At 42.5% G+C, this 12191-nt stretch overlaps 1 protein-coding gene across 12 annotated transcripts in view; it reads left to right on the forward strand.

Moving 5' to 3' along the window:
• The first annotated feature begins 723 nt into the window (after positions 1 to 723).
• HECTD1 (HECT domain E3 ubiquitin protein ligase 1) overlaps positions 724 to 12191 on the forward strand; it is a 115772-nt gene continuing 104304 nt past the window's right edge. For 3 of the 12 annotated variants that reach the window (XM_067534456.1, XM_067534441.1, XM_067534446.1), the window contains exon 1: positions 8269 to 8803. The gene's annotated coding sequence lies outside the window, so the exon portion shown is untranslated. Of the gene's footprint in view, positions 982 to 8266; positions 8804 to 12191 lie in introns of those variants that run through there. The other 9 variants (XM_067534468.1, XM_067534476.1, XM_067534403.1 and 6 more) reach the window with 6 other exon arrangements.

Here is a 12191-nt window from a genome sequence, read left to right on the forward strand (position 1 = left end):
ATACACTTTGTTTAAAAGAGGCTATACAAAATAAAATGCTTTATCAAGCTTACAGCTTGGAAGAAAATGTATAATTTCTAGGATTTGACTTGTTTTAGAATTTCACTTAACAAGAAAAGTTTAGCTGGAAATATTTGAAGTTTTTTGGAAGCCTCCTCATTCTCCATGTTTTTTGCATCAATACCTCCATCGCACAATTCTGGGGATAGGTGTCTTTGACTAAATGTAAACTGTTTCCTGAGGAACACAGAGGCATCATTTGCTATGGGTTAATGGGGGCAATTGCCCACCCAACCTGGGTTTGCCTCTCCCCACAGATTTTTCATAGGTCTATTATATATTCCATTATATCTTCCACTCTCTCCCCCAGCCCCATGCCTACCCAAGCCCCATTGCCCCTACTTTGCAGGATATAATATAATCACATACGATGTTCTATATGCTGACACAACTCCCCCGTCCCTACGCTCCCCAAATTATTCTGAAATGACACTTCTGGAAGAACAGTCTTACTTCAGAAAACAAAAACAGCCACAGACTTTCATAACACCAGCCTACAGAGTATCACTCACACACACATCATGTCAACATGAGTAATCACAATATTTGAGCCACGTAACATGTAACCTTTCACACAGTGCTTGTTCCAACAAATTGCACAAGACAGCATAAGGTAAACACACAGTGTTTTATATCTGACGTATAGTTGCTCTGTGATTGCCAGAAACCAAGGCTGCAAACATGACACTTACTTCTGGAAAGCCAAGAAGTTCATATTGCATTTATATTCCCTACTGTTGAGCAACAGAAAAGTGGGTGGGAAGGATCTAAATACGGAGCTTCCACCAGACAGGATTTATTTATGGAAAAAAGAAAACATTTCTTTCTGAGTGAAAATATGTTTTAAGAAAATGCGTTAAAGGCAAAGAAGATTAAACAACCGATATTTTTACAACACAACTCTACCAGCTGACAAAACAAGTAAGTACCTGACCTTGACAAGCCCCTTTTCTCGCTCTGATCTATTTAGTGCAGAATAGCTTGATATTTTTAGAAACATCATCTTCCCATGCGTATAGAGCTGGGCAATGAGGCTAATGAAAACATACATTTTATATGTTTCTAGGCCAATTGAAAATGTAAACAGGAGGGGGTTTTGCTAAAGGGGCTAATGACTAAATTTGTCTTTATGTCATGTCACAGAATGCTAATAATTTCTATCTGAATTTTGTCATCCTTGTGGTTCTCTCTCTATATATATACTTTTGACAGGGTAACTTCCTATGATAGAGGAATTCTGTATTCAATTTAAAATGTCATCAAGCTGAAACTTTGTATAGAAGATGGCAGCCTGAGTCTGATAATACAAAATAAATGCAAAAATAAATTTGTTAAATTGTTTTTCAGTTCTATAGAGAAAAATACTTGTTTCTATGACTTCTCATGGTTTTTGTCCAGTTCTAACTAAACATGGTTTCTTTTCAAATAGAATAATATTTAGCACTTATGGAGCACCTTCGATCTGAGCAACTCAAAGTGTTTCACAAACATTAAGCCTAATAACACCACTTTGAGGTAGTTATTACTATCCCATTATTACTTCATGGATAAGGAAACTGAGGCACACAGGAATTAAGTCACTTGCCCAAGGTCACAAAGGAAGTATGTATCAGAGCTGGGATTAGAATTTAGGTCTAGTTCCCAATCCATTTTCTAACTAGAGCTTGGTGAACAATTTGCTATGAACTTTTATTCAGTAAATGTACCTCTTTTTGTTCTGTTCTGTTCATAAACAAGATAGGCCTTTTACAAGCTTGCCACAATTCATAATTGTTTCACTATTTTTGGCAATAAAATTTCAGCCTATGGATTCAAACATTCACAGTGATTATTCCTGCAAGCATTTTGATATTCAAGCTATGTGACTTGTCACTGCAGTCACATGATATTATTTCTGATCCCTGACTGGTTAAACAAAACTTTATAAACTAATGCTGCCTGAAACTACTTTAGTGTAAACAAAGCTTAGCTAGGGGCTTGAAATTTACTGAATGAATATTCATATGAACAGAACTTTACACATATGAAAGTTCACTTAAAATAAATGTGTGCAAACATGGTTGAAGCAAATACACTTTTTTTTACTAATCACCTAGCTTTAGTTCTATCATCTAGCCAATTTTGCCTCATTTTATCTATTTTGAAGATGAACTAATATATAATGTTTTGGTGATGTCTGGAGACAACCTGAAAAATACTTGAGCGCAATGTCATCTGCCTCATTTCATTTCAATTGGGTGTTAACTTTGAAGACTATTGCAACTATTTTAATTGTCTGTTGCTGGTCAAGGCACACATGAAAAAGAGTGACAATCCTATTATGAAGATCTCTATGATATACTGTAAGAGGCCTATAATTTGGGAGTCTGTGGTGAATGAAGCGTGCGTAAGTATCACTCCCTATTTTTCCAATTCGATTCTGGGGAATGAGAGTCACAAGTTCAGAGACACAAAACAAAATATTCTCTGAAATGTTATGTTATTATTGTTATGTTATTGAGAAGGCAAAACTTAGGTTGGTGTCTGAAGAAGTATTCCATCTTTTGGCACTACATTAATGCATTAAAAATAAATACATGCAAATCAAATTATGAGATGCATCCGATGAGAATAATTAGGAGTTCATGGATTTGTTTTTAGCATTTTAGGAAAACAGGGCTAGATTACTGCAATGCCTAACTTTTGCTGCCCTGCTGCCCAGTGGAATCCTCATCCTGATCTGGGCCCTCAGACTTCCCATACAAAAGCATGGGGAGAGATAGGCACCTAAAAGTGGGACTCCCACAAGTCAGCAACCTGAATGAAGAGCTGCCTAAACAAGACAGTAGGAAATGCAGAGGAGAGTGGTGGAGCCTAAGCTCTGCCCATTAAAGGGACATAGGCTCCTAAATCCGGGCCACAGAGAGGCACCTATCGTGGCTTGGGATTCAAAGCCATGAACCCTCTCCTGGAGACAGATGCCTAAGCCAGGTCACCCTTTCTTGTGAAAAATTATGGAGGTGCCACTGCTGCCTCCCCTTATACCGAATAGTCCCATGGTTAGAGCACTCAACTGGGATATAGGAGACCCTGGTTCAAATGCCCTCTTTGCCTGATACAGAGCAGAAACTTGGGTCGCCCACCTCCCAGCTGAGTGCCCTAACCCTTGGGGTTGAGGGTATTCTGGAGTGGGTCCTTCTCAACCTCTCCTGTTGAAGCTGTTCTATTTTGTATGAAATCACGTCCAGATTAATCAACATGCATTTGCTCTGGGGCCCCATTTTAGGAGAGCCCCAAATCACGGGAAAAAAACAACAACAAACGGAATTGTGCTGCAACCCTCTGCACCAGATTGCAACCCCACTCACTCAAATTTGGCCCAGCTTTCACACCGTTATGCTGGAGGAGTGGCCGCACCAAACCTGAGTGAGTGGCACTGCAACCTTACGCATCACCTCTCCACTTCTGCCATAACCTCCAAGCCATCAGAAGGTTTGTCTCACCCCAGATAAAAGGTCCAGTGTGCCCCCCTGGTTTTCTGGGGGTAGAAGAGGTAGCACACTGAAGTTTTGCCTAGGGCAGCGATGTCTTGTATGTTACATGCTCTGTCTAATTTAAGGAAGGTAGGGTCCCCCCCAATTTCCATAGTGCACAGCTCCCCAAAATTCTTTCATTTGGGTCTATGTGAAATGCTTAAATATTCATTGGGTCAGGAAAGACAGACACAGAATTACTCTATAGCCTAAGTGGTTACTGCACTTTCCTGTAAGACCCAGGTTCCAATCCTTGATCTAATGTTTATTTAAGTATTTCATACAAAGTGGAATGATCCATTAGGCCTTCTCTTAGAACACCTACTGGCTTGGGTCCTTCACATAAAATAGCTGAGGGTACACCTAATTTGAGAATCCTACCAGGGTGTGGGAGCTGAGCAGCTTGGTGGTGTCAGGACTTAGGTGGTTTTACACATGCCCAGCAGAAACATAGGTGCCATGGGGACTTTATGAGTGGAAACTTTTATATATAAGGTATTTAGAAGTCAACAGGGTTTGACAGCAGCTGAACAGGGTTTTAAAGATCAAAATGTTAGACTTAGGACCCTAAAGTGACAGTTAGATTCCTAAATCCTTTTGTGGATCTAGCCCACAGATCTATAACACTGAAGTTTACTTCCAATCTTTTAAAACATATTTTGTGTTTGCAGTAAACAATTTTAAAAATAATATTTATTGTTCTAAAGTGTTTTACAAGTCAAGATTTATAACAGATTCAGAAACAAAATCATAATTTGACAACCTTCATCTTTTTTATTGATTAGCAGATATATCTGTCAGCAAAAGAGCACACTAGTTTTCTACAAGTACAACACATATTTGACTTTTTTATTATGCTTTGATTTGCAGGAAAAATTCACAACTATTCATATTTATGGAAGTCTAAAGCATTCAAACTTAAATATAAGTCAAAGGAAATTGTTCTAGCACCATTAGATCTGAGTGACCTCACTTTTCTGGTGCAGTTCTGACTTTGGGCCTAATTCTTCTCTTACTCATTCCACTCTGTACCAGTGTAAATGAAAGAAGACTTAGGCTCCTTAATATTAAACAAATAAGGCCCAGATTCTCACAGGTATTTAGGTTCCCAACTCCCATTAACTTCAGTGGGAATTAGGTGTCTAATAACCTAATAACCATGTGGCCCCAATCCACATGGATTTAAGTGTATGAGTAGTCCCTCTGACCTCAATGGGATACATTTATATGTAAAGTTAAGCATGTGCATAAATCTGTGTAAGACCGGGACCAGTGACAGAAAAGATTAAAGTAAAGCAGCAGGCTACCAAGATGATGCACAGGCTCAATGATCTTTGTCATCCAAAAACAGAGATAGAAATCTGTTTTTCTTTTTCTATTACAAAGATGCACTCAGCAAGACAATCTGGATAAACAGGAATCATTCTATAGATGGTGTTTCTTCATGAGGGACATAGAGATATCAGCATGTGACAGGTTCTAACCGTGTGACATTGTGTGACTGCCATGGCCTTTATGCCCTCTGTATACACCCATTCTTTTAATTACAGGAAATGTCTATGATGTAGGCAACAGTGATACTCAAACCTGCTATCATCTTATCTCACAATATTTATATTATTGAGCCTTATGTGACTAATTTCCTTACCAAACCTCCACATGATCCCACAAAGAAGAAAACTATTGTGAAGGCAATTGTGTATGAATATAGAGATGTTTGATTCTTAACTCCAAATGCATAGCATTTTGCTTCCTTCATTCTAGAATTAAATGGGATAATTGAATAGTTATTTATAGTGTGTATGAAGAGTTTATCATTCCTTTGATGTGCCCTTCCCTTCACAGTTGTTGTCCCAGAGTTCAGAGATGCAGCTGCAGAGTTCACCTCCCACCCTGAGTGGGGGAGAGGGGAAGAAGGCACCTTGTTCACTTCACTATCCAGCCGCCTTGTTGGTCACTCTGCCAGCCACCCTGCCCTGCAGCTTTTCTACTCCGCTGGCTGCTCTCCCAGTCGCTCTACTCTGCGGGCCGCTCTTCTGACACCTGCTTGTCTCCGCTCTACTCTGCGGGCCGCTCTTCTGACACCTGCTTGTGACTCTTCTGACACCTGCTTGTGACCGCTGCTGGTCATTCTCTTAGGTTCCTCCCAGCTCTTAGTGATTTTCAATTCTTAGTGGGTGAACCTCAGTGTTGAAGCTGGATAGGAGCACTGTCCCACAAATGATTTCAGGCTTGAACACTAAACAAAACAAAAGGCTCCTAATGAAGCCTTAATTAGTTCTATCTTAGAACAGTGGGGAGGAGCAGGTTAAACCATGCCTGGGACTCTTAAGCAGAACCCCACCTCCCAGCAGGGTTACCTGCTCCTACTCCTTCTGTCTATCGCAGGCCAGGGCTCTGGTGTCCGAGCCCCCTACTTATCTAATTCAGTTCAGCTGATGGTGACTTGCTCAATCAGGACAGACTGAGCACAGTTCTGCTGCCCTTTTCTCATACAATAAAGACAACATTTCATTACTCCTGCATTCAAGTGAAATGAATTGTAAAATGATTTGTAACCCAACACCAGCGAAAGTCAATCACTTTGACAACACAGGGCTCTGTCTGCTGGATACCTGTGCAGAGTGGGTGTGTTCATGTAAATACAGTTTGGTCCTGAAGCCTCCCCCCAAGTCACTTGGCAGGGAAGAGCTCATTCAGACCCTGCTTACATCCATATAGGTACTTTTAGGTTGTGACCAATAGAGCCCTGCAAATCCATGGATATCTGCGGACCATTTTTGCGGATCAGATGTGGATACAAATTATGTATCCGTGCAGGGCTCTAGTGATCAAGCTACCCTCAACCTTCTCTTTGAGAAGCTAAATCGATTGAATTGGGTCTTTCACTCTGAAGCATGTTTTTCAATCCTTTAATAATTCTTGTAGCTGTTCTCTGAATGGTCTCCAATTTTTCAAAAATATAAATAGCATAAACCAGTTTAGCCAACATACTATTAATAGTAAACATTTATATTGCAGTCATATCAAAAGGCCACAACCAGATTATATATAATAAACAGAGCTAATTGAAAACCGGAATTTCCATCCCATGCAAAATTCCAATATTTTGACATTTGTTTTCATCCTGAGTCAGGACAAAAAATTGAAATGATATAATCCAGACAGGGACATGGCCCATAGGAGAGAACAAAGGAATAAGGTATTTGGAACTACAATTTCTATGAGACAGTCTTGTGGCTCATGCACATGCAGTGATTAAAGTCAAAATGAAATGTTTTCTTTTGGATTGCCAAACTAAAACAAAACCTTTCAATTAAGCCATGTTGTCATGCTTTGTCTCTCTGTGGATGAGCTGCCATAGTGCAAGAAGCAAGGCCCATAAAAGAGAATGGGGACACTAGGAACCTGGAACTCCAACTTCCATTAGCTGCATTAGCAGCTCAGGTAAATGCAAAGATTAGCATTAACCCAACCTGAAATGATATGTTTCATGTCAACAAACCAACAGGAAACATTTTCATTTGGGTTGACCAGTAACTCAACATTTTTGTGTTGATTTTCCCGGTGGAAAATGATGCCAAAATCAATCTTTTCCCATGAACTTTTTGCTTTCAATTAAATCCCATTTTCTGACAGAAAATGTTTTGATCATCCCTAATAATAAATAACAGTCTCAGCCCCAAAGAGTTTACAATTGTTCTTCCTCTTTCTTCACTCAAAAGTAGGGTTGCCACATCTGAGGGACCAAAAATAGAAAGGGTGGGGTGGGGTGGACCTGGGATTATCCTGATCCCATAAACTAAACAGCTGGCAGATGTCCCAGGACAGCTACCGCAAAAAAGGGACAATCCTGGGAAAAACTGGACAGGTGACAATCCTACCTAAAAGCCTGGTATAGAGAGGATATATTTAAACTCTGGGCAGCTCTTCTTTCTCTTGGCTCGCTTTCTTCTCTGTGGGGATGTCTACTGATAGGAGAGGGAGAGACATAGGACTTTCACCTTTTTGAGCCTGCAGTAGCAAGATAAGCATCTCTAGCTATCTGAGAAGAATGAGTCCTGATAGAAGTGCATGTGGCCAGTACTAGTGTACAGTTTAAAATTAAACAACGGAAGAGTGTAATGGGGATAGAGATATTTTCTTTAAAGACGCAGGTCTTGGAGTCAACTGACTGAGAATCTCAGCTTTCATTTAAAAGTAAAGTGAGTTTTTATCTCTCAGGGCTGTGGAGAAAAGCTTAAGCCAGTGTAAGCTAAAGGCTCTGTTACAAGCAGGTGAATGAAGAAATAACAAAAGGCATTACTTGAAAAATATCTCATGATTTTAAGTCGGTCTCATGAATTTTGAAGGGCTGGTAATAGCGTGAAGGGAGAGTGGAAGAGTTTAAAATTTTTTTTGATAAATTCATGGAGTCTAGGTCCAACTATGGCTATTAGTCAATACCCTCAGGGATGCAACCCCATGCTCTGGGTGGCCTGAGGCCCCTGACTTCCAGAAATTGGGAGTGGACAACAGAGGATGAATCACTTGATAATTGTCCTGTTTTGGTCATTGCCCCTGAAGCATCTGGCATTGGACACTGTCAGCAGAAGGGATACCGGGCTAGAGGCAGGGTGCTGGAACATTTTTTATAGTGAGAGCGATTGAACCAACCTGTAAACATATAATAACGGAATCCACGTCAAGCCGGAGGGTGCGGTGGTAGCACTCCTAGTTCCAGCCCCTATGACTAAAGGGCTGTTGGTCTGACCCAGTATGGCCAGTCTTGGGTTCTTAAGAGGACGAAGAGTGTGGGAAGAAGGGCGCCAGAGGAAGGGACTGGGGGAAATGTGAGGGAGAAGAAGAGGAATCAGGCAGCCGGTAGGCTGTCCCGGTGCCGGTCGGCCGGACAGACAGACAGGGTGGGCGGGCGTTCTCCTGCTCCTCTCTCGGCTTTGCCACCGCAGCGCCTTCAGCGGCAGCTCCAGGCGCGGCGTGACCGGCTCCGGGCTGGGGCTGAGCCTGAGCGTGACTCCGAGGCTGACTGGCTCGGGCTCCTCCCCCTGTGTCTGTGGCGCCGCTTGTCCTCCCCCCTCGCCCGTCCTCCCCTTTAGTCCCGTGCCGGGTGGATCACGATGGTTGCCGCTCGCTGCCGCCTGCTCCCGGGTTCGGGCCGCCACCGCCTCGCTGCCTTCCCGCGGGGCTAAGAGGCCGGGGCAGCTCCGGCGAGAAGCGTCCGGGGCCCTGGGGTAAGTGGGGGAGCGGCGCCACTTCCTCTGGCGGTCCCGAGGAGACGCAGCTCCGCGGGGCCTTTCCTGAGCCGCCAGGCCGGGTCACCCTGCGAGGCCTCCGGCTTCCCGGGAACTCGAGTGCCGCTGTCTGGCCGGGTGGGGTCGGCGCCGCCAGGGCCCGGGCAAGCCAGCGGGGAGCTTCGCCCTGCGCCTGGACTGCGGGGAGGCGACGCGGTGCGTCAGGCCCTAGGGCCCCCCAGGGGACTGTGCGGGGCGGCAAGTCCCAGACAGATCTTCTCTGGGTGGGGGGCGGCAGGCCTCAGGGAGCCCGTGCCGCCGGAGGTGGGGATAGGACCCTGAGAGCCTCTCACCGCCGGGACCCTGGGGATGCGAGCCGGTTGGTTTCAGGCTAGAGCTTCCCTTTGCCCCGAGAACGTGAGCGGGGTGGCCGGGCCCCGCAGACCGCTAGGCGGTGGGACGTGAGTTTAGCTGTGGCGTGGGGCCTCTTCGGCGTCTCTGGTCGGGGAGCCTGAGTGTGTCGCTCTGCTGTTTGGTTGTCGAGCTGTTTATTTGGGGCTGATTAAAGCTGCCTGGGGCAAAGGAGCAGCAGGTGCCTGGATTGGCACATCCCAATGCTGTTGAGTGTGACACGGGTTTTACAAGGGATCAGCTCCCTGTTTCTCTGTTGATTCTATTGCTTTTTTTTCCTTCCGTCTTCCAGTTGGAGTTAATTATTTTGGTGTCTTACAAGAACAGCAACCTAACCTCACTTGTTCTGACTGGCATTAGTTTTAGTTAGTCTTGGGAGAGAGGATATCAAATGTATATATACATTTTGGGGGATCGCAAGTATTGTTAAATCTTCTTTTCTTTACTTTTAATAAAATTGTAATGATTTCTCTACCAGTCTATAGAGATTGAGGTAATAAAAGTAAAACACACTTCATGAGCAGTCATTTTGATTATCTAACATTTGTTCTTTCATCAGAGTCCAAAATTACAAAAAGACTGTATGTGTCTCAATCCTTTGTTACATCTTTGGGCTTTAAGCCTGCAGGAAGTAGTACTGCTGATTCAGTGTACATCTGTCTCTGTGCTGAGAGACAGTATGTTCAGAGGCAGCTTTCTGAGTTCCTTTTGTGAGTTCCCTCTTCCATGCCCTTGATGAGGTTATCATTTAACTACTAAGTGATCCTGAGTAAACTAAGCGATCAGACTTTGTCCTGTGGAAGTTGTGGCCCCCCGGCCCCCCTGTCATTTTTTTTTAATCCAGATTCTAGAGAATGTATGGGGGAACATTTTTTCAGCATTTCACTTTTGCCCACCAAGATTCATAATGTAATTTCATTTTTGCAAAATAGGGATTTTAATAACTAAGTTTTAGGTTTTGTGGCATGTTTCATTTGGGTAGGTTGGTTCAAAGCCTTTGTTGCAGCTCTGGTATGCAAATAATTATAGTTGTGTTGATCTTCAAAGACAAAGTGTATAAGGAAGATGTGACTTGTTGATCTAGAGCAAGGTGGTACATAATCATATAGGTAAAAAATATCTCTTAAGATTCTGATAAGGGGACCTTCTTGTCTTATTGGACCTACAAATAATGCCATTTACCATATAGGTACACCTGAAACTTTGATTTTTTAATGTACATTTGTAACTGTTGAATTATTTGCCTTTAAAACCCTCCCAAAACATTTAAAATGCTAATATTTTAGAAATCTTACTTTTCTTTCACATTCTCTCATTTACAGTAGTATTCCACTTTTTATCCATTATGTTAGAAATTGTAATTCTCTTAACAAATACAGTTTAAGGCCAGAAGGGATCACTAGATCATCCAATCTGACCCAATAACTGAAATTAGACCCAGGGTATTAGGGCTCACTAGCAAGGAGGCTATTATGTGCCACAGACAGAGAATAGAAGGAGGGACTGAGGTGCACCAATGCCTGAGGCCCCTGTAGTGGCAGGGAATTGATTGAGATATACCTAGATGATCAAGATCTAGATGAGGCAAAACCTCCTCGAGGTTGCTGCCAGTCTGATCTGGGGGAAAATGCCTTCCTGACCCCCGACCGACACCCCCCCCCCCCCCGATCTAGTCATGAGTTAGACCCTGAACATGTGAGCAAGAATCAACCTGCTAAACACCTGAGAAACTGCCTCATAGCACCAGCCCACCCTGTCCAATGTCCTATCCAGCTGTGATCATCTCTGATGCTTCAGAGGAAGGAGACAAACAAAAAAAATACAAAAGCCCAGAATATGCAAAAATCCCTTCTTGACCCATGCAGGTGACTGATGCCTTCAAGCATGAGGTTACAAGAACATAAGGCATAAACTGGAAGGGACCACCAGGACTGCTGACCTGTGCCTCTACTCCATCACAAGTGATCCCAGCCTACAATTACAGTGATAAATTTGTACAGCTCTCTCTCAAAACTAATTAAGTTGTTTGACCCCAGAAATCCTAATTGGAAGACTGTTCCAAAACCTCACTCCTCTGCTGTTTAGAAATGTTCTAATTTCCAGCCTGAATTTTTTCATAGCTAGTTTATACTCATTTGTTCTTGTGCCAACATTGTCCTTCACTCTCTGTAGTATTTACCCTCCTGAAGTATTCATAGAGACCAATAATATTTCCTAACAGCCTTCATTTTTCTAGGCCAAACAAGCTACACTCTTCCAGCCTTCTCTTATGAAAGAGGCCCTCTACTCCCCTCATCTTCCTAATACCTAGCTCTTCTCTGCACCTGTTTCAGTTTAAATTAATCTTTCTTGAACATATATGACCCAAATTGTACATGGTCTTATCAGTGCCTTGTGCAATGGCATTAATACTTCTCTATCTGAATTGGAAATGCCTTGCCTGATATGTCATAGGATCATATACACCTTTTTGTAGCCACATCACATTGGTGCTCTGTCATGCTGTGATCAGCCAACACTCCCTCTCTTCTTTGTCACTTCCAATGGAATAGTCCCCTATATCATAGCAGAAATTCTTATTAGATTTTGCACATTGTACTATTGAATTTCATCCCAATTCTGTTAGTTCAGTCTTCAAGGTTATCTATATCTTTATATAATTTTCCATTCCTCCTGTGTATCCCTCCCACCTTTGTACCATCAGCAAATTTCAATTGCACACTAATGCTTTTTGTGCCAAAGTCACTAATAAAAATATTAAATAACATTGGTCCAAAGATCAATCCTTGAGGAACTCCACTAGCAACTGCCATCTGGTCTGATAGTTCACCTTTTAGCACAACCTGTTGTCTTCTCCCCTTTAGCCAGTTCCTTACCCACTTTACAATTGTACTAATCCCCATCGTCTCTAATTTAAATAATAATTTCTGATATGGTATGGTGTTAAATTCTTTACTGAAGTCCAAGTATATAAGAT

This window comes from Emydura macquarii, unplaced genomic scaffold (genome assembly GCF_026122565.2).
Source record: "Emydura macquarii macquarii isolate MOO-44397 ecotype Brisbane River unplaced genomic scaffold, CSIRO-AGI_Emac_v2 contig_374, whole genome shotgun sequence".
NCBI classification, from domain to species: domain Eukaryota; kingdom Metazoa; phylum Chordata; order Testudines; family Chelidae; genus Emydura; species Emydura macquarii.